Genomic DNA, 22,612 nt, shown 5'->3' on the forward strand with positions numbered 1-22,612 from the left:
GATGAATGTAAGAGGTTCAAATAGGGGAACTCTCCAACATTCTTGCAACTTTCCTGTAAATCTGAAAGTATGCTATAACAAAAGGTTTACTAATTTTTTTTTTGACTAAATTTTTTAAAAATGTGATTTAGCTTTTTTCTCTCTTGCTTAGGGTGATTTCTTTCCATTTAAAGGTGAAGTTTAATGAGAGATGAGAAAGCAAAGCATGCAAATGTAGGGACCCCTGGCTGTGTAAAGAAGACAAGCTTGGGAAGCAGATGGAAGTTGAAGGAGAGGTTTTGTTTTGCTTATTTTCAAAATGAGTTTATTTATTTTAAAAGTTATTTATTTATTTATTTTTGGCTGCATTGGGTCTTTGTTGCTGCGTGTGGGCTTTCTCTAGTTGCAGCAAACGGGGGCCACTCTTTGTTGTGGTGCACGGGCTTCTCACTGCAGTGGCTTCTCTTGTTGTGGAGCACAGGCTTCACTCGTGCAAGCTTCAGTAGTTGCGGCACGTGGGCTCAGTAGTTGTGGCTCGTGGGCTCTAGAGCGCAGGCTCAGTAGTTGTGGCTCATGGGCTCTAGAGCGCAGGCTCAGTAGCTGTGGCGCACGGGCTAAGTTGCTCCGCGGTATGTGGAATCTTCCCGGACCAGGGCTCAAACCCGTGTCGCCTGCATTGGCAGGCAGATTCTTAACCACTGCACCACCAGGAAAGTCCGAAAATGAGTATATTTAAGTGTGGGTGTAAAAGAAGCATTGGAGGGAGAGGACAGAATTCTGGAAGGAGAATAGATAATAGTTCTGATGACTATCCCGAGAAGTCAGTAGCTAGTGGGATCCAGAATACAGGTAGACAATAGGAATCTTTGCAGGAGGAGATAAGGAAGAAAAGACTGCCCCTCTCACAGATAAAAGAGTCAGTCTCACACTAAGAAGTTCCAATCGCAGAACTTCTGTTTCCTCTTTGTAGAAAAGTACGTTACTTGGCTGAGAATGAGGGATGCAGTCATCGGATGTAAGGTTTAGACGTTAAAAAAAAAAAAGCATCAGCTATCCAAAGGCTCAGAAAAATGTAAGAGGTATAAGCATGTAGTAAGTGTCCAAGAAACTAGAACCAAAGACAGAGTACCACTAGGGTTTACTCTCTCCATGCTTAATTCTCCATATTTTGTATCTTTCTCCCTGATTGTTGGTTTCGTTAGATATATTGATCATGGCCACTGCTGGGGAAACAGGGGTAGCAGGGCTCCTGCACCCCACTCACACATTCACCAGAAGAGACGTGTTGGTACTTTCCACTGAGGCAGAGAAATGGGAGCCCTAGTGACCAAGTCAGGGCTCTGGCCAGGCTCCCCGATTCCAATCTTTGATGTAATTCTAGGCAGGTGCTTTGTTTCTCAGGTTTCTCATATCTACAATGAAGATGGTGCATATCCCCGAGGGCGGAGATAAGTAAATAACAGATACAGAGCACGCAAGCCAATATTTGGGGCATAGATCAACTTAGTATTAGACTGTTGATAGAGGATGTGTGTAAGACACTGGACCACAGGAGTTGAAGGCATTGGCTGGGTACCTGAAGGAACAGGAGACAGCTGGACGATGTATGGGAGAAGACAAAGAGGTGAAGGGGCTGGAGGTGGAAGATGTTTGCAGGAGGACATGAACTACAGGAATAGAAGTGTGCATGGCCAGAGAGAGGAGGACTTGATAAAAGATGTCTGAGAGGAAGGCATCCCAAATGATGGCAAATTGGTGGAAGGACAGCGGGTATTTGGGGCAGGCAGTGTCTGGGGACATCCAAACAACAGAGCCATAATGGTTTGTTGAGCGTTAATAAAAAGCAGGAAGGTGGAAAGAGGAACAAGGGTCTGGGCATCACAGAGAGGACCACGACTGATGAACCAGGCGAGATGAGGGAGGGTGAGAGGTCAGCGGCTGGTAACTAGAGAGGAGATATTATACCACTGGGAAACTGGAACTGTAATCAGTACAGTGTCACAGATTTTTAACAGTGTTAGAGAGAAGTGAAATTTACTTACTGTGACACCACATCAAAGTACATTACTTTTTCTGAACTGGTTTGGTTCCAGATTGCCATCAAAGTGAAATACAAACGTACGTATTCCTCCTAAGAAGGATAATGTATGGCTTTGTACATGGTATTAGATTTACTTCGGCTGATGAGTGGTGTGAACAGTCGTGGGTTTCTGAAGGTTGGCGTATTGCGTTGGAAGGTCAGTGTGCTCATTGTCTGTTGGAGGCTTGATTACGCCTTTGAACAGCATCGTAATTTGGTGGGGGGGAATGTTTTCATGTTTTTTCTCATCCGTGCTGAATTTTCCATTGTGGAAGATGCCAGCCATCAGGAAAAGGGCATGTTTTATAGGGACAGACATAGTTGCCAACGAAAAACGAGTGTCATCGAATTGTGATTCTTTGTCTTGAAACTTTAGTGGTGCCATTCTGCATAAGCAGAAGGAGATAAAATCTGAACCCTTCGTCAAGGGCTGGCTTCCACCTTCACAGGTCACATGGCAGTTTTAATGTTTCAGTGTGTTCTCAAGTGTTTCTTTTAGCTAACTGTGAACTTGACCTCAGAACTACTATTGTTTTCCTTTTCATCTTTTTAAAATGACTAAGCAAACGTGATTCTCTTTTAAGGGCTATATATGTCAAGAGTTTTGAAGGTTACTAATGTAACTAATCTGGGTGGCTCTGGTATTCAAATCGAGCATGTATTTTGACTGGATGTGACATTTGTGAAAAGACCTCCTATATTGTCCCAGGTTGTAAAGTTATTATGCAATATAATTGATTCCAGATCATGTCTTTAAAAACTTAACTCCTTACTACTAATATGATAGATAGTCTTGATAACACTGGCATTGAAAATTATTTTCAAAACAATGGAATGTAATCCCAGAAAACAGAATCACCACTTGACTGCCAGAGAATTAGTTTATTTTGCAAGGTCGTTTTACCCTTGTTGAATGCTCTTGAAACGGCGAGCAAATGGCACCTGTATTTTGCTGAGAGCTCCAGCTTTGAATGTGCATGACAGGTTGCTCTCTTTTGTTTCTCTGTGGTTGGAGAATGGCACTGAGGACCCTGAGTAGCTGGGAACTTCTGTCTGCCTGGGCCTTAGAGGCAAGGTAACTGTCAAGGTGACCTCTGGTTCTTTTTCCATTATGCGAGTCTAGAATTCCTATAAAAACAACATGTGACCTGGAGAGCCCAGTCATTGCTGAGGAAATCTGGGCTTTTAGTCACCCAGTACTCTTGACTTGGGGTCTATTCCAGGACAAGTCGTTCAGCCCCTGTGATGACGTAAGCCCCTCATCGGTCCAGTGAGGGAGGTGGGTAATGATTACCTGCACTTCGGAGCTACTGATAAGAATAATTTGGGATGGATAATGCTTAGATTAAAGGTGCAATGGAAGTTGCTACTTCAACAGCATATATTTAGCCATTTAACAGTACCATCATTTAAGCAGAGGAAACGGATACAGCTATGGTGAATGTTTTGTCTTCACTAGGGGTTCTCAAAGTGTGGTCTTCAGACCAGCAGCATCAGCATTACTTGGGAGCTGGTTAGAAATGCAGATTTTCGGCAGCCGCCCCCCACCTGCTGGATCAGAACCTCTGCTGCAGGGTGGGAGCAGCTGTCTGTACATTAACAAACCTCCAGGGATTCTGATGCGAGTTCAAGTTTGAGATCCACAGCTCTAGACCAGAGCCTTTTCTGAACAGGGCCAGATAATAAACGTTACTGGCTTTGCAGACATGTGGTCTCCATCTCAACTACTCAGCTCTGCTGTTTGAGCCTAAAAGTGGCCATAGACAGTACATAGATGAATAGACGTGTCTGTGTTCCAGCAAAACCTTTATAAAAATGGCAGCTGGGTTTGGTCAGCAGGCTATCACACTTGCTGACCCCTATTGTAAACCTCTGTTACTGATTTTAGATCAATTTGGCTTGTTTTCTGTGAGTTGAACTGAAGACATTTATCCACATATGATGTCTTACTTTTTAAATTTTTTATTTTATTTTATTTTTGCCGCACCACACGGCTTGCTGGGTCTTAGTTCCCCGACCAGGGATCGAACCCATACCCTCAGCAATGGAAGAGCAGAGTCCTAACAACTGGGCCGCCAGGGAATTTCCACATAGATGATATGTTTTTTTAAAAGATTCTCTTTATCCAAAATATGTCTATTACTGAGTGCAAATTGAAAACATCTTTTTATTATTTGAATTTGTAAGGTTTTTGTGTGTAAGCAGAAAAGTAGATGCTTATGATAATTAAGGGAAGATATTTATTTAACACATTAATATTGTATTTGAATTCATTATTGAATTCAAGGAGCAAAATCTTACCTTAGGTCTTTTGTTTTTCTTGTTTTCTTCTTTTGTTTGTTTATTTTTTTAACTTTTATGTTGGAGTATATATCCAGTATTTTATATTGGAGTTGTGTTAGTTTCAGGTGTACAGCAAAGTGATTCAGTTATACATAATACATGTATCTCTTCTTTTTCAAGTTCTTTTCCCATTTGGGTTATTACAAAATATTGAGCAGAGTTCCCTGTGCTATACAGTAGTTCCTTGTTGGTTATCTATTTTAAATATAGCAGTGTGTACATGTCAATTTCACACTCCCAATCTATCTGTCCCTTCCCCCCTTCCCCCGGTAACCATAGGTTCTTTCTCTACGTCTGTGAGTCTGTTTCTGTTTTGTAAATATGTTCATTTGTATCATGTTTTTTAGATTCCACATATATGTGATATTTGTCTTTCTCTTTCTTACTTCACTTAGTATGATGATCTCTAGTTGCATCCATGTTGCTGCAAATGGCATTATTTCATTCTTCTTAATAGCTGAGTAATATTCCATTGTGTCTATGTAGCGCATCTTTATCTGTTCCTCTGTTGATGGACATTTAGGTTGCTTCCATGTCTTGGCTATTGTAAAAAGTGCTGCAGTTAGCATTGGGGTGCATGTATCTTTTCAAACCATGGTTTTCTCTGGATGTATGCCCAGGAGTGGGATTGCTGGATCATATGGTAGTTCTATTTTTAGTTTTTTAAGGAACCTCCATAGTGTTCTCCATAGTGGCTGCACCAACTTACCTTCCCACCAACAGTGTAAGAGAGTTCCCTTTTCTCCACACCCTCTCCAGCATTTATTGTTTGTAGACTCTTTTTTTTTCTTTTTTTTTGCGGTACGCGGGCCTCTTACCGCTGTGGCCTCTCCCGCTGAGGAGCACAGGCTCCGGACCTGCAGGCTCAGCGGCCATGGCTCACGGGCCCAGCCGCTCTGCGGCATGTGAGATCCTCTCGGACCGGGGCACGAACCCACGTCCCCCGCATCGGCAGATGGACTCCCAACCACTGTGCCACCAGGGAAGCCCTGTTTGTAGACTTTTTGTAGACTTTTTGATGAGGGCCATTCTGACTGGTGTGAGATGATACCTCATTGTAGTTCTGATTTGCATTTCTCTAATAATTAGTGCTGTTGAGGATCTCTTCATGGGCCTCTTGGCCATCTGTATATCTTCTTTGGAGAAATGTCTCTTTAGATCTTCTGCCCATTTTTTTTATTGGGTTGTTGTGGTTTTTTTTTTTGTTCTTTTGGGTTTTTTTGATATTGAGCCACACATGAGCTCACACATTTTGAGCTTACAAATTTTGGAGATTAATCCCTTGTCAGTTGCATCGTTTGCAAATATATTCTCCCATTCTTTGGGTTGTCTTTGTGTCTTGTTTATGGTTTTCTTTGCTGTGCAAAAGCTTTGGAGTGTAATTAGGTCCCATTTGTTTATTTTTGTTTTTATTTCCCTTATTCTAGGAGACGGCTTGAAAAAGATCTTACTGTGGTATATGTCAGAGTGTCCTGCCTATGTTTTCTTCTAAGAGTCTAACATTTAGGTCTTTAATCCATTTTGAGTTTATTTTTGTGTATGGTATTAGAGAACGTTCTAATTTCATTTTTCTAACATGTAGCTGTCCACTTTTCCCAGCACCATTTATTGAAGAGACTTTTTTCTCCATTGTATATTCTTGCCTCCGTTGTCAGAGATTAATGGACCATAGGTGCGTGGGTTTATCTCTGGGCTTTCTATCCTGTTCCATTGATCAATATTTCTGTTTTTGTGCCAGTACCATACTGTTTTGATGACTATCGCTTTGTAGTATAGTCTGAAGTCAGGGAGCCTGAATTCCTCTGGCTCCATTTTTCTTTGTCAAGATTGCTTTGGCTGTTTGGGGTCTTTTGTGTTTCCATACAAATCTAAAAATTTTTTGTTCTAGTTCTGTGAAAAACGGCATTGGTAACTTGATAGGGATTATTTTGAATATGTAGATTGCCTTGGGTAGCATAACCATTTTGACAAAATTGATTATTCCAATCCAAGAACATGGTATATCTTTCCCTCTGTTTGTGTCATCTTTGATTTCTTTCATCCGCATCTTATAGTTTTCAGAGTACAGTTCTTTTGCCTCCTTAGGTAGATTTATTCCTAGTTATTCTTTTTGATGTGATGGTAAATGCGACTGTTTCTTTTATTTCTCTTTCTGATCTTTCATTGTTAGTGTATAGAAATGCAACAGATTTCTGTGTACGAATTTTGTATCCTGCAACTTGTATCCTGTCCCCTGTTACTGCCTTTTGGGTTGTAATACCAGTTTTGCCAAACATAGAAACAGTAATGTAGAGAGCTCACATTCACGGTTTCCCGAAACTTTTTAGTGTAAGGAAAGTTCTCAATATGTATAATTCCTTTTTTCTAAATCCATGAGCATGATTTAATAATATACAATGTGTGCATTTTAATAATATGTGTATTTGTATACATAATAATATTTGCATCTTTACACATGCATTATATGGTAAATATAAATTATTTTGTAGTCCCTTCCATTTCTATTTTTAAAAAACTATTTATCTATCTAGATATCTATCTATTTTGGCTGCACCAGGTCTTAGTTACAGCATGTTGGATTTTCGTTGCAGCATGTGCAGTTCTTAGTTGTGGCATGCGGACTCTTAGTAGGGGCATGTGGACTCTTGGCTGTGGCATGTGGGATCTGGTTCCCCGACCAAGGATCAAACCTGGGCCCCCTGCATTGTTCCCCACTGGACCATCAGGGAAGTCCCTAGTCCCTCCTATTTCTTAAAGTTAAAGCTGGTAGGAAATATTTTAAGTGCAGTTATATACTTTAGTGATAAAATTATGTCTTACTCTAAGTTTACAGAGCCCAGGATTATTATCAAATAGATTTGGATATCTTATAGTGCTAGCATAGTCTTTTACTGAGAAGAAAACCATTATAAATATTTGCTGAGATACTGAGTGAATGAATGGATTAATGAATGAATCAATCAATGCAGCATTATCTGAAGTTAGGACAATTTTCTTTTTCAGGCCATGGAGCTTTAACAGAACAGCTCCATGTAACTGCTCCAAAATGGTAGATAATTGCCCTGTGTTCATATGTGAAAACATGTTTATATTAATTTACACTATATGTATTTTTCTCTTGGTTAGTCTGTTTTATATTGTATCTTTTTTTCTAAACAAAATTACTGTGAAAGCCTGCTAGTTTATGATGAAGTTTCCACAGGCACTAAAAACAAAAGAAAAATAATCAAGTCTATTTCTCCTGTGTCCAAAATGTGAAAATTGTTATTTTTGGATCATTTTCAACTATGTTCTTCATTTTTTTTCTGAATTTGGCTACATTATTTTTAGTGTGTGCTTTTTTATTTCTCTCTGGCCAGGTTTTCTTGCCTTTAAAAATTGGTTTAGAAATGATATAACCCATGGAGACCTCTGTTATTCTCTAACCGTCCATGTGACAGACACTCTGGCTCAGATGCGTTAGTCAGGGTAGAGGTGATTGAAAGCTCATTAGAGTATTCTGGAACTGAAGACACAAACCACACAAAATGGTCAATTTTTGATGAAGGAGACAAGAATATACAATGCGGAAAAGATAGCCCCTTTAATAAATGATGTTGGGAAAACTGGTCAGATACATGCAAAAAAAAAAAAAAGAAACCGTACCACTGTCTCACACCATACACAATAATTAACTCAAAATGGTTTAAAGACTTAAATGTAAGACTTGAAACCACAAAACTCCTAAAAGAAAAAAAAAACACAGGCAATCTGCTCTTTGACGTCAGTCTTAGCAATATTTTTGTGGAGCTCTCTCCTCAGGTGAGGGAAGCAAAAACAAAAATAAACAAATGGGACTAGGTCAGACTAAAAGGCTTTTGCACAGTGAAGTAAACCAACAAAACAAAAATGCAACCTACTGAATAGAAGATATTTGCAAATGATACGCCTGATAGAAGGTTTAATATATAACCCGTAGAGACCTCTGTGGGTGTATGTATAAAGAACTCATGCAACTCAGTGTCAAAAACAACAAACAAAATCATTTAAAAATGGGCAGAAGGTAGGAATAGACATTTTTCCAAATACGACATGCGGATGCCAGTAGGCGCATGAAGAGGTGCTGAACATCACTAATCATCGGGGAAATGCAAACCAAAACCCCAATGAGGTATCACCTCACACTGGTCAGAATGGCCGTCGTCAAAGCGACAACAAATAACAAGTGTTGGCAAGCATGTGGAGAAAAGGGAACCCTCGTGCAGTGTTGGTGTGAACGTAAATTGGTGTAGCCACTGTGGAAAACAGAATGGAAGTTCCTCAAAAACATTAAAAGTAGAACTACTATATGATGTAGAATTCCACTCCTGGGTATTTATCCCCAGAAAATGAAAACACTAATTTAAGAAGATACATGCACCCCAGTGTTCACAGCAACACTGTTTATAATAGTGAAGACATGGAAGCAACCTAAGTGTCCATTGACAGAGGAATGGATAAAGAAGATGTGGCACGTGTATATATATACAGACATACATACAAACACACACAATGGAATACTACTCAGCCATAATAACATTAGAGAAAGACTCATTATATTTCTTTCACTTACATGTGGAATGTAAAAGACAGAACAAATGGACAAATACAACAAAACAGGAACAGACTCACAGACACAGAGAACAATCTAATAGTTGCCAGAAGGGAGGCTGTGGGAGGACGGGCAAAATAGGTGAAGGGGAGTAAAAGGTGCACAATACCAGTTATAAAATAAATAAGTCACAGGGATGTAATGTGAAGCAGAGGGAGTATAGTCTTTGCATGATGCATAAAAAATATCCCTTATGTCAAATAAAGACACTAAATTTTCAGGGGCTTGAGGAGCATGGTCAAAGTTACAAATCAGTAGTGACAGGGTCGGAATCTGGAACTTCTCCTTATAAATCGCTAGTATAACTTCTTAGGTTTACATAAGTAATGACATGAAGGAGGAAAAATTGTAATAAATGACAATGGCCAAGGAAAGAGAAGCAACAAATGTATGAATAAATTTACCCATCCTTAAGGCCCCCTTTTTATTATGCAGTGCTCTATTCATATATAAACAAGGTCCACTTCTGTTATTAGTTCACTAAGTGAAATAATTCATTTTACTTTTCTCTGAGCGTTTTTTCAAAAGAAAAAAAAGTGGGCCAGGACAGAATGAATTCTAATCATGAATGAAGATTAAGGGGTTCTTTGCAAATGGGTGTATGTACTTAAGAGATACACTCACAGTTTTGTTGATGCAGATACCATATATCTGTGCATAAACTATACATTAGCATCCACGGTTTCTCAAAAAGGATAATTTTTATGCATGCATGTGAAAATACAAAATTGTTCATGAATGCCTTGCCTATTTCAATATTGTGAATTTCATTCTATACATAAACAGCTATCTAGATGAGTAGCTAGATGGATGGATGGGTGACTGATGAAGAGGGGACAGAGAAATTTATGCAGCATCGAAAGTCTTTGGCCACTGGATGTCATGGTTTTCCCCTGTAATCATTAACCCTTCACTGATATTTGAGGGGTTCCTGTATTTCCGGTGCAGGGGTTAGCAGTGTAAATGGCATGTTTCATTAAACTATGCCACAGTCCTTTTTCAGTTTACTATGCTTTGTTTAAAGCTCACTGTCAGTATTATTTTCTATCTAAAACTGGCTGATGAGGATTAAGTCTCCAAATATATATTTTTAATGTCTAAATATTTAAACGTCCAAGAATTACATAGTTGTGTTGATTATACTTAGGTTTTACTTTGCGGTACACGGGCCTCTCAGCGTTGTGGCCTCTCCCGTTGCGGAGCACAGGCTCCGGACACGCAGGCCCAGCGACCATGGCTCATGGGCCCAGCCGCTCCGCGACATGTGGGATCCTCCTGGACCGGGGCCCGAACCCGTGTCCCCTGAATCGGCAGGCGGATTCTCAACCACTGCGCCATCAGGGAAGCCCGAGGTGCTATTCTTGGTTACAACTGTCAATAGGAAAATTTTTTGAAATGAGATCAAGACCAAGAAAAATTTAAAACCACTCATTTAACAGGCATTTGTAGGACACTTACTCTTTGAATGAAGCTGAAGTTCTACTTCACCAAAACCCCAGCTTTCAGGGAACTGTCAAGCTAGAGGAGAGTCAGATACTAAAATACTCACAAAGATATGTCATTAAAATGGGACATGTCGTGTTGGTAGCCCTGTTTTTGGTCTTGGGGTGCAGAGAAGGTTTCCCTGATGAATTCATGCTGGCTCTTCAGGCCGGTGGGAGCAGAGCTTGGGACAAGCGTGGTGCGTGTAGTTCGGGGGCACGCCTTGAGGGCAAAGCGCCTGGATGGTTGAGGGACTGAGAGACTGTCGCTTGCAGGGAGTATTTATAGGATGGGAGGAGGCTGGCCACTACAGGTGGAGGCATAGCGTGCGATAATCTGGAGAGAGGAGGGAGGAGGGAGTGTACTGTAGGGCTGTTTAAGAAGCTCTGAGCGTCTTAGACATCCCTGCAGAAGGAGAGACAGAAGGGAACGGAAGGGCAGTGAGAAGGCCGTGACAGTAACGTAGGTTGGAGATGAGGACAGCTCGTAGGAGGGTGGTGGTGGCGTTTGGAGCACATCAGATACAGTTGAGAGAAAGTTTGCAGATGAAGTTGACAAGACAGGCATCGTTCGTAACTGGATGGTGGGAGGAGATTGGCGAGGTGGAGGGCGGTCCTCAGGAACACATCTCAGGTTTGTGGTTGGATTAACGGGGTGCATGGGAAGTGGATGCTAGAAGGATCCAAGCCTCAAGAAAAAGGTGATGAATTCCGTCGGGTTGGTGAACTTGAGGCGTCTTCGAAACATGAGTGGAGATAAGTAGTGACAGACGTTTGGTTACTGGTCTGAATTTCTGAAGAGAAACATGAGGTAGGAATGGAATAATGATTAATTTTATATGTCAGCTTTGCTGGGCCGTGGTGTCTGGATGTGTGGTCAAACATTATTCTCCATGTTTCTGTGAGTGTGTTTTTGAAGGAGATTTACGTCTAAATTGGATGACATTGAGTAAAGCAGATTGCTCTCCATATGTGGGTGGGCCTCATCCAGTCATCTAGAGGCCTGAGTAGGACAGGACTGACCTCTCCTGAGCGGAAGAAAATTCTGCCAGCACATGGCCTTGAGACTGGAACCACAGTATCTGCTCTTCCTGGGTCTCCAGCCTGGTGGATTTGGAAATTGCCATTCTTCCCTGATAGCATGAGCCGGTTCCTTAGAATATGTCTCTTTCTAGGTATTTACGTTTCCTATTGGTTCTGTTTCTCTGGAGAGCCCTGACTAATACAGATGGTTATCATGATGTCAGCGGTGTTGCCTAGGTGGGAAGTACAGAGTGAGGAGACAGCAAGTCAATGAAGGACTGTTGAGAAACTCCCCCACGTCGAGCCTCACGTAGCAGCCGCGTAGCGTGTGCTTCCTCGGCATGCCGCGAGGTGCCCCTTCCTTGCCGAAAATAAATGACTCCTCTGGGCGCATTGCTTCTTGGAGATGGGCTGGAACCAGATTCTGTGTGAGGCTGCCTTGTAGTTTTCTGTATGCCACTGTTCTGACAACAGTGGATTGGTGCAGGGGTCCGGTGTGAGCCAAGGGGACAGTTGGATGTTCTTTCTGGAAGGCTCCACAGTGGAGGCGAGAGAAGGCTCGCTTTTGTTCCGGTGTATAGATTCGGAGGTATGAGGCGTGGGGACTTGCAGCGGAGGGACACCCGGGTGACCGCTTTTGCAGCTAGACGCACTCATCAGAAAGAGTAAACGTGTGTTTGGAGAGAAGCAGGCGCTCATGTGCTCGTGCCGTGGAGAGAGTGCAAGCGCGGGGAGGCGGCCCAGCCTGGCCCCCGGGGGAGTCCTGTGCCGCGTCTGCTGCGCCAGCCCCCTCCCCCCTCCTGTGCGTCTCCCCACACACATGACCTCCTGTTGCCTCCGTTAGTTACGGCGTGGCTTCTGTCGTGGGACACCAAGAGAGAGCTGGCTGGCAGGGATGGGTGAGGGCAGCCAAGGCCACTGAGTAAAAGGAGGAAGAACTTTTGAGTTTGGAGGAAGGAGGAAGAGTGGGAAGGCCCCACCGAGTTTTGCAGGCCGGAGTCTGTGGGAACCTCTGCAGAGCCGTTTCTGCAGTGACCGGGTGGAAGACACGTGGCAGCAGCCCGAGGGGTGAGCTGCACGTGGGGAAGTGGGAACAGGCACTGCGGGGACCACAGCTGGACTCGACAAGCTGGGAGCTGGGGAGGGAAGTCAGAATACAGAGAAATTCCCCCTTTTATTCTCCCCTCCGCTCCCTTCTCCGTTTTCCCTTTCTTCCTCCCCTTCCTTCCTGCCCCTCTACCCTCCTCACTGCCTGCTGTCCTGCCTGCCTTTCTTTCTTTCTTTCTTTTTTTTTTTTTTTTTGCGGTACGCGGGCCTCTCACTGCTGTGGCCTCTCCCGTTGCGGAGCACAGGCTCCGGACGCGCTGTGCGCCGGGGAAGCCCCTGCACCCGGGAAGCTCCTGCCTTTCTTTCTTGATGAGAAACTTAAAGATATTTAAATATTTTCATGATTCTTCCGGTAGAAAAGGAAAGACTAAAGAGCAAAGGTGTAGTAAAGATTAACGTCGCTAATAAGGAGAGAGTCGAGTCCAGAGAACAGAGGAGGGCTGCCCTCAGGAGGACCCAGGGGGGATGACAAGGGACAGCGCAGGCTTGGGTGGCTGGTGGACTTGAAGTGGGAGAACACGAGTTCCCGTTGGCTGGATGAGGTTGTACCCTGATGGGAGCATTGTGTCCTCTACTGAGTATAAGGAGTGAGGCAGGAATGGAGTGGAGAGCAGTGAACCTTTAAACGAATAGCTGTGAACAGTGGGTATGGAGTGCAAGTAAAAAATGTGTTGGTTTTTCTGGATATTTTAAAGTCCCTAGTGGATTTCGTCGATCAGCAGTGCATTGTTATCCATCTGCCGTTTGGGTGTGATTTTCCTGGTATTCCTCACCTGTCTGGGTGAAAGGGAGCAGAGAGATCTGGGTGAGAATGTTTCGTCTGTTAAGTATGAGAAAATGCAGAGCCAAGGCAGGTTAGCTTATTGGCAGGGCAGTTATTAGAAAGGTGAACATTTACTGGGACATAAGTGGATATGCAAACAAGAAAAAGTAACAAGGGGCGATGGATCCCGTGCGAATTTGGACCAGGTGGTACTAAGCAGTAATTTTTAGTGGGAGTGGTCAGTCAAGCCATCCGCAAGGTAGAAGACGGAGGCCTGAAGATGAGAGACTTCGGTTTGCTCTTTTGGAGAGGGAGCAGTCATGGAAAAATCATATGGACAAGTAGATGACCGCAGATGCAGTTCCAGTCTGGGCAGTTGTGGGAGACGCAAGGCAGAAACAGAGACGTGAAAATGAGTGTGGCGTCAGTTAAAAAAGTAGAGTGCTGCGAAGCCCTAGCACGATTCTGCACACTGTATGCACTTTGTACCCTGGCCCTGCTGGGCATACGAGTGCATGGACGACAGGCCATCAGCCACCGCAGAGGGTCTTTCTCTTACTGCTTCTCAGTTTACCTCAGGTTTGTTTTGGTGGGTGAGTGACCTGCAGTCTGATTAATTCGGACCTACCTACAGATGAACTGGGGAAAAAAACGACATGACAGTGGAGCTCAGTTTTTGCATGCTAATTTTGCAGTGAGCTAATTCAGGGTTTGTTAGAGTAATCGATGACTTTATCCTTAGGGACTCGCAGGTTGAACTGGGCTGAAATGTGAACATGGTATCTGTTTCTCACCGTGGTGGCAGTGGAAGAGGCTCGGGTAATGTTGGGAGAGGGCTTGCAGGGCTTGGCTCTGGTGCGAGATTGGGCAGATCTTTGTTTTCCTAATACCTATTGAGGGAGCATGATAACAAATGCAAAACCATTATATATTGTACAACCTGGCGGGGAGGGCAGACACCTAGAATCAGTGAAAGGTCTTCTGAATTATTTGAGCTCAGCAAGGGCATTCCGTTGAATCCCATCTTGAAATCACTGTCTCATGGAGGAAAACACATACTCAAAACAGACTCTGAACCAATATGGAAATGCAGCAGGTGGTCAGTTACTGCAAGATGAGCCACTGACTGCCCGTGTGATTGTGGCACGCTCGTCTCTGTTACCTCTCAGCCGTCCTCACCTGCAGGGTAGGGGTGTCTGTCTAGGCCGACACTCGTCTTTGGAGACATCGCTCTCTTTATTGATCAAGCGGTCTGGCTGTGAACTCCCGCCTTATAAAGCGATCTGTCACATAAAATCCGGTTTCAAAGCATATTATTTTAAAATAAAATCTCGTGTGTATGTGATGAAAGCTGTCGCCCCTGCCTAGGCTCTTGAAGGCACACATGTCAAGTATTTCCTCCTTCTGGCAGTCCGACCACGCCAACACGATGGGGCCGTCCCCGGAGGAGAGAGGCTGTGTCGTTCCACTGGGTCCTGGCAAATGCGTTTGGGGCTTCTACCTGAGAAATAAGCGAAGCCGCCCATTTCTCTCGACTCGTGTCCTATGTTTTATTGCTACGGATGAATCGGAAGTAAAGACCCCTGACTGCTGTGTCCTCTTAGGGTCTGACTCCACAGGGGTGATGGTCATATTTCGAACAGCAGAGCATGGTGGTGTCTGTGCTAAGCGTTTGTGTCTGTTACAGCAGGGCAGAGGCAGCGTAGGGCCAGAAATGATTCTAGTGACACGTGTGTGAGTTCCTCTACAGGAGTGTCGCAGCTTGAATTGAAATAAAAGCTCAGTGGCACAGTAGGAAGGATGCTTTTTGTCACGGGACCTGACAGTCCCGAGTCGGTGTGACTTGTCTCACACGCCACTTTGAGGATGAGAGGTGCAGAGCTGTTCAGATCATCTCTAGATCGAATGGGCTTTGTGTGCGTTTAATTACGTCTCAGCAGTGGGGTCCGCTGGGTAGTTTATCGTTATGCATAACAACTTATAAAATTGTAAGCTTGGAGGTATCACTTTAATTGATCATCAGATATTTTAGAGCTAAATACACTGATTTTAAATATGTATAATGATCAGTTCCCCCGGCACACTAGGAAACCTGAACAGTTGCAGTAACCCCGGAGTTTTGAGGTGCTCTACAGCAGAGCCGTACTCAGGGCCAGTGTTCCGGCCCCATGGAGTCGCGCTCTTGCCTTTCACAGATTTCCCAGAATTTTTCCCTGGAATGCTCTGGCTGCGCCAGAATGCATATCTGGGTGTACTTTTAGGCTTCCCCCAGGTGAGCTAAAATCTAGCCTCTGGAACAGAGCTGAAAAGGGCTCCCTCCATCTTCTCAGCCGGGTGTAGCCTAGATGCATATCTCAGGAACGATGTAGTTACGCCTGAACAACCAAGACGGCCAGAGCTGCAAGGGGCCTTGCTGTGAGGCTGCACTGCATTCATGGAAGAGAGTGGGACGGCGGTCAGAGATGGGAGACGGTCAGGGAAGAGCATGGAGGGAGAGGCTCAAACACAGCAGGCAGCCTGAGCAGAAAACGTGGATGGAAATAGCAGGCTTTGCTGAGCAGGGTAAGAGCGATGAAAAACAGGGACACCTGAGTGAGAGCGAGAGAGAAAATCCGCCACGGAGAGACGTACAAACGACGGCAGCAGGAAAAGAACCAGGGGTGTGTGTGGGTGTGGGTGTGGAGAGAGAGAATGACACATAGAGACAAGTAGAGACATAGAGAAGGAAGGGGTTCTGTCGCCCTTATACCTAAATATTCTTGATTCAAACAAGCAGGATTTTTGTGGGAGATTTTCTAAAAAGTGGATAGTTCTACATGCCATCCCCCCCATTATATCAGTATAGAATGATACCCAATTATAAAATTATAGAAGTAGGTATCTCTTCTATTCTCCTGCCGTATTGTCCTATGGAAATTGTAAGCGAGCAAAGTTAACATTTTTGATCAATGCAATGTAGCTTTCAGTGCTCATTGCTAACTCTGTGTAGATCGAAACAAGTCTCCGAAGTGTTATCCGGGTGTTTAAATCTACTTCTCAGTGCCCGGGTGGACTGCCTAATGCATGTCAGGCGTAGAGAGCGGGGCTGGAGCACGGGACCCAGGGACATGCCGGAGTCCTCAGGGAATTTTACCCACAAGCGTGTCTATTCATCACTGCAATGCGAGGGAGACTAAGATGTATGTTCTCAAACGAGAGCATTTAATGACTCGGGGGTTCCCATCTGGGGAAAATTATAGCTGACTGCAGAGAAACAGGTAGATGGACTCTGTTGGGAGTAAAAACCTGAGGCAGATGGTTAAGGAAGGCAAGTTTCTGTGGGTCTCGTAGGGACAAGAATTCAAAGAGGACTGAGCAGTCTCACCAGCTGGAACACAGGGCGAATGTAGGGTGAGGGCGGAGGGCTGGTGGCTGTAGGGTGACGGCGGAGGGACAGGGGTTGGGCCACACCTGGGAGGGCTATGAACACCAGGTTGGGGGGTTATTGGTGGGCAGGGGGGACCGCTGGTGGCTTAGAGCTGAAGAAGTGGGTTGCATGGCACTGCTAGAGAACTGGGGGATTGCACGCTCCTTCCAAAGACTGACGCTAACGTGAGAGGAGATAATCTAGGCTCACCCCACGGAACAGAGACACAAGCCCTGACGACGGTCCTCAGACACAGTATACCCTTGCAGCAGCACTGTCCGGTGGGATTTCCCGTGATGACCCGGAGGTTCCAGATCTGTGCCGTCCAGTAGGGTAACCACTACCCACATGTGGCTTTTGGCCCCTTGACATGTGCCCAAGGTGGCTGAGAAGCTTAATTTTTAATTTCATTTAATTTTAATTCACTTAAATATAAATGTAATAGCCATGTAGCTACTGGGTTCTGTATTAACATAACTATATTAGGTTATAGAGTGAAAAATCTTATAAAGCATGTTAAATATTACAAGGGAGATTTTGATCCTCTGAGGTGAAGACGTTTCTCCTATATCCATGTCTGGTGCTCTGTCAAGTTCATTATCAGGAGATGTCTGCCTTACTGTGAAGCCTGACGTTGAGAACATTATCAAGGACACCCTGGAGGATGTTAATGGACCAGTGGTCTAGGCCCAGTCTAATTTGGCAATTCACAGTTTCTGTTTTTCTGTCTGTTACAGTGACTTGACCAGTCTGAATTGGACGTTTTTGTGTCATGCTCATCAAACACCCTCACCTTCTAAAAGGCTTTGCGCGGTGGCAGCTCGCTTTTGAGAGTGGGTTTCTTCTGGTGCCGGAGGAAATGCACCTCCAGAAAGTCATTTCACGCTCGGGGATTTGTGCTGTTGTGATTAATTTACGTGCTGGGCAGAACAGTCAAGGTGAGGAGAGACACACGCACACGCGCACAGAGCAAGGCCTTGAGAGACCGCAGGCTGGAGCAAGGGTGACGGGTGGAGGTGGGGAGGTTAACGAAAAACCGAAGCAAACCAGGGGATTCCAGATGAGCAGTGAAGACCTTCACATGTTCCTGTGGAAATGGACCGACAGGCTATTAACAAACTCTGACGTGGGCCCTCCTCCCCTATAAACGTTAACACGGTGGCTCATGGATCAGAAGACACACGTTCAGCGGCCCCCCTCCCACTCAGCATCGGCCTTCAGGCGTCTTTATGGAGCCCAGGGTCTACAGAGAACAGAGTTGGACAAAATAATTGTGTCTAAATTAGAAGAAATGACCTCAGTGCTGTGTTAGAAGAAAGCAAAAATTCCTGGTCTCACCAGGGTTACCCAGAATAGTTCAGAACAAGCAAGGGCGATTCAAAGATGGTGTAACCAAACCAGCAGAGCACAAAAACCCAGCCCTCAGTTTGTGGAGGAGAATCCACAAGTGTCTAATTGCAGTCTGAGATATTTATGGTTAGGTTAGCATTTGAGGGCTTCCCTGGTGACGCAGTGGTTAAGATCTGCCTGCCAATGCAGGGGACACGGGTTTGAGCCCTGGTCTGGGAAGATCCCACATGACGCGGAGCGGCTAAGCCCGTGAGCCACAACGACGGACCCTGCGCTCTAGACCCCGCGAGCCACAACTACTGAGTCAGTGTGCCACAACTACTGAAGCCCGTGCGCCTAGAGCCCGTACCCTGCAACAAGAGGAGCCACGGCAGTGAGAAGCCTGCGCACCGCAATGAAGAGTAGACCCCGCTCACCGCAACTAGAGAGAGCCCGCTTGTAGCAACAAAGACCCAACGCAGCCCAAAATAAAAATAAATACATTTATAAAAAAAAAATTAGCCTTTGATAGGAAAACTAGTTATAATGTGTACTACATTTTCAAGTGAAAAGATAAAAAAATTAAGATCTCGTAGATGCCATAAAACTGAGAATTCCTGTCAAAATGACCTTGATCTATCAATACAGAATTTTGTGTCTCAGGAACGGGGAACACTTCAAAGAAAGCAAAGAAGAGCCCACTGCATTTCTAATCCCAGTTCAAGCTCCTTGGTGGCACAGATGGGACCTGAAACTCCAGTCTGTGGGGTATCTACTTGGGAGATGTGTTTAAGCTCCTGAGAAGCCCGTGGAAGGGGTTCTACGTGAGTCCTCGGGCTTCAGCTGGTTGTACGGCAACTCCTTCCCCCAGACGCACATGAAGAATAAAAGGACCACTCGTTCAGTCACTTGGTAGTGTCCACTCAACTCATGTTATGGTTCTCAGAAAAAGGCAGTTTTTCTTTGGAAGGTGTTTTTGAATGTTGACTTCTGTTGATGAGACTCTGAGAGTACAGTTCTCCTCGGCCCGCCTGGTAGGGAGAACGTGCAGAGGGGCAGGACTTGGTGCACACAGGCAGGGAGGAGAAGGGCTGTTCCGTCCCATGGTTCTGCTGAAAGAGCAGAGATGCTTTCGTCCGAATACCCAAGGGAGTCTCCTCGTGTCTCATCAGCCTGAATGGATTGCGTGGCGTCGTGAGCCAAAGCCAAGCGCTTTCAAAGGCAGCGGACCCACTTCCTCGTTTGCTGTAGACTTTGTCACGCGCCTGGCGTACCCTGCAGCATCTGGCCGCTTGTCGCCCTTCCCGGTGGAGATCCTTGGCACCACCCGAGTCCTAATTAAATCAGACTTATGCCTGAGGTTGGGATGTGTTGACTTCCCCCCCACCCCGCCCCCAGTCCAGAGAGATAAGAGTTGAACACGGAGGAAGAATCGGGCTGGGGAGACACAGCAGGCAAGTCCAGGATGGACAGGTAGAGGTGCTGCTCGAAGTGTTTTCCTCAGGGACACGTCTGCCTGATTCCTTTTTTCCCCTGGTCAGAAAGTATTCTGACCAGGGGAAAAAAGGAATCAGTACTATCTTTTGTCTGCACCGACTATAATTGTGGTAATTATAATGTCTTTTGCAGCATGATTAGCTAAATCTCATCTTAGAATGCAGAGACCTGGAAGCAGCATCATTGTGTCTATGAACTGTGTGTCACTACCACGCACAGCAATGGGAGTGAGGAGGAAGGAGTAGAAGGGCAGAGAGAGAAAGTGTTGTCGTCTTTGGGAATTTAGCTGATAAACATTCGCTAACCTTGGACTTAAAATATCAGATACTTGTTTAAGGACGTTTCGGAAAGGATCATTTTAAATGCGTGTGAGTTGCCATCACGTAGGACTTTTTCAGTAATTTGAGTCATTTCTTACTGTGAAACATTTGAGGATTTCTGCTTTATTGAAATGCGCTAATTGTTATACCACGCAAGTGCCTGGTGACCACAGTAACATAGAGTTAAGAATTTTTGCTTGTTTAAGGAGCCTGCTGCCTATCTTTGCCTGAAATCTTAGAGAATTCTTTTTAGTTCATAAGGAAACATAATACCTCCACCATTCTTAACTCACATAGTTATTAACATGTGTATGAAAATAACCTAAATGTTTTCTTAAACTACACTGGATAACAACATAATTGTTCTACCTGGATACAGGATTATATCAGCACATGTTATGAACAGATCATTTTCTAGAAACACAAAAAAAGAGCAGGGATGAATTTCAGTGCCCCTACTCTAATCACTGGAGACCAAAATTGCTTTACTTCAAACTCTTGGAATCAAGTAAAAATGTCTGCTCATGTGCTTAAAGGGTTATTTGTTCTAGATTTAATCTTACAGCTACTTAGGGGGAAAAAAAATGAACTTAAAGGTAAGATGTCACTAGATGTATTTTCAGATCTTTCCCAAAGCATGGTTACTCTTGCTTATGTTTAGTTATCTGGAGAATAAAGTTTTAATGCTTACCTCATGTTCCCTGAAAACTCCTTGTGTATTTTTATGAGATTAATATCCCGGGAGGAGAGATGACCATGTGTGTCCTGAAGCTGGAGATTGCGGACTAGGCAGTGGGATAGCTGAGGTTGAGGCTGACTATTGCTCCTTCAGGTATCAGTTTGTGCTTTTATCAGTCACATAGTATCGCGGCGAACCTTTCACGTATCTACAGTGCAATATGTGCGGTAGGCGTGATTAAGGAGAGCCGTGAGTGTGAAAAGCAGATACACAGAGTCAATAACTGCAGAGACATGACCAGTGTCATCTAGAGCAGTGAATGTAGCTACGAGGCAAGGATGTGCGGGTCGGTGAGAGATCCTCGCAAGCAGAGTCCAGGTGGTCAGCCACGAGTGTTCTGAAGGAGTTTCAAGGAGCCGTCTTCTCACCAACCTCTAAAACTCCATTTTGTAATTAACACGCGCTCCATGTTATTTTTCCTGTTGAGTTGCATTGGGCACCTTCCTTTGCATATTTCTGTGCAGGGATGATTAAAATACTGACAGAACACATTTTATGGTCTTAAGGAGAATGCAAGTGGGAACTGAGACACAGTATTCACACTAGAAAAGAGGCGGCTGGATGGGCTGCTTGTAATATTGCCAGGTCAGCGGTGTCCTAAGTACTGTGTACTTCAGAGCAAGGAGGCGCTGCTTGGAGGGGTGTAATCGAGCCTTCACAGGTGCTAGAAAGGAGGCGAGAACTGAAAGAGCCAGTGCAGGCACAGGCATAAGGGAGTCAAGGTCCGGGGGTGGGGAGAATTTAATGGTATTTTTCCCAGCTGTATTGCAATGTAATTGGCATATAACATTGTGTAAGTTTAAGGTGTAGAAAGTGTGGATATGATCCCACTGTAGGTTAGCTAGCACTTCCATCGTGTGAGATAATTCCATTTCTGTTCTGTGGTGAGAACATTGGACTTCAGTTCTTCTCAGCAACTTTCAAATGCATGGAGCAGAATTAACCATCTTTCACAGTGCTGTGTATTACAGAACCAGGAGGTGAGAACATCTGTATCATTTCTTCCTGTGAGTGGTTCCCGTGATAACTGAACTAGGATTTTACCAAAGGGCGTTTTCTGCCCTGGTTCTCTAAGTAGACGGAAGTGTAAAGCAAGGGTTCCAGTGGTATTTTTAGTGGGCTTCTCTACTCTGGGAACAGTGGTCTCTCATGTACCCTTCTGCATCTTAATTCACCTTTGCACACTGCAGAAAGGAGCTCCGTGGAATCTTCCCGTGTAAGAATAGAAGTTTCCTGAATCCATGTTCTCTCCACGGCTTCCACACAACTCAGGAGCTGTGAGGGGGCGTCCTTAAGAAACAAAATTCCTTTAAAATATATTTGGAATAGGTTTTCAGGTGAAGATGTCACTTAATCAAATGACCAATAACAGAAGAATGTTGGGACTTCAGAAATGTTGCGACTGGGTGGTTGACCATTTGACCCATAAGTAAAAAGGAGACTTTGGTTTAGGGACGTGCCTTCTGCAGTAGGCAGTGTATCTATCTGTGCTCCAGATTAAAATGGCAAGATTGGGAAATAGGACTGGTTGCAGGCACACGTGTTACCAACAATGAAATATGCCCTTTGTCTGCAGTGTGTGGTTAAATGATGTAGGTGTCATGTTCAGAATTAGGTTTCTTGGGCTCTGAGTTGTTTGTTGTCCTCAGGGTTAATCTTGTAACCATCTTTTATCAGGTATTCATCTCTCCCAGCAATTGAGATGCTGAGGCATAGCTTGAGGTCAGTCAGTTGAAGCAAACGCTCTAGCTCGTTTGATAAAATGGCTCCAGGAGAGCACACATCAGCCTCTGTCTGCGCACAACTCCCCGTCTCCCCCTGCCACGGAAAAAAATCATTTCACGGCACTCTGTTTATACAGGTATTTCCAAAACCTGAACTTAGTTTGACCTTGGCACTTACCAGATAATGGGGA

At 44.4% G+C, this 22,612-nt stretch overlaps 1 protein-coding gene across 9 annotated transcripts in view; it reads left to right on the forward strand.

The window, feature by feature from the left end:
• LOC307180268 (uncharacterized protein) overlaps positions 1-22,612 on the forward strand; it is a 524,184-nt gene that overhangs the window by 180,623 nt on the left and 320,949 nt on the right. Inside the window, exon 1 of one of the 9 annotated variants that reach the window (XM_079910427.1) lies at positions 22,448-22,558. The exons of the other annotated variants lie outside the window; for them this stretch is intronic. The gene's annotated coding sequence lies outside the window, so the exon portion shown is untranslated. Of the gene's footprint in view, positions 1-22,447; positions 22,559-22,612 lie in introns of those variants that run through there. 9 annotated transcript variants of the gene reach the window in all.

The sequence above is a fragment of the Stenella coeruleoalba genome (genome assembly GCF_951394435.1).
Source record: "Stenella coeruleoalba genome assembly, chromosome: X".
Taxonomy (NCBI): domain Eukaryota; kingdom Metazoa; phylum Chordata; class Mammalia; order Artiodactyla; family Delphinidae; genus Stenella; species Stenella coeruleoalba.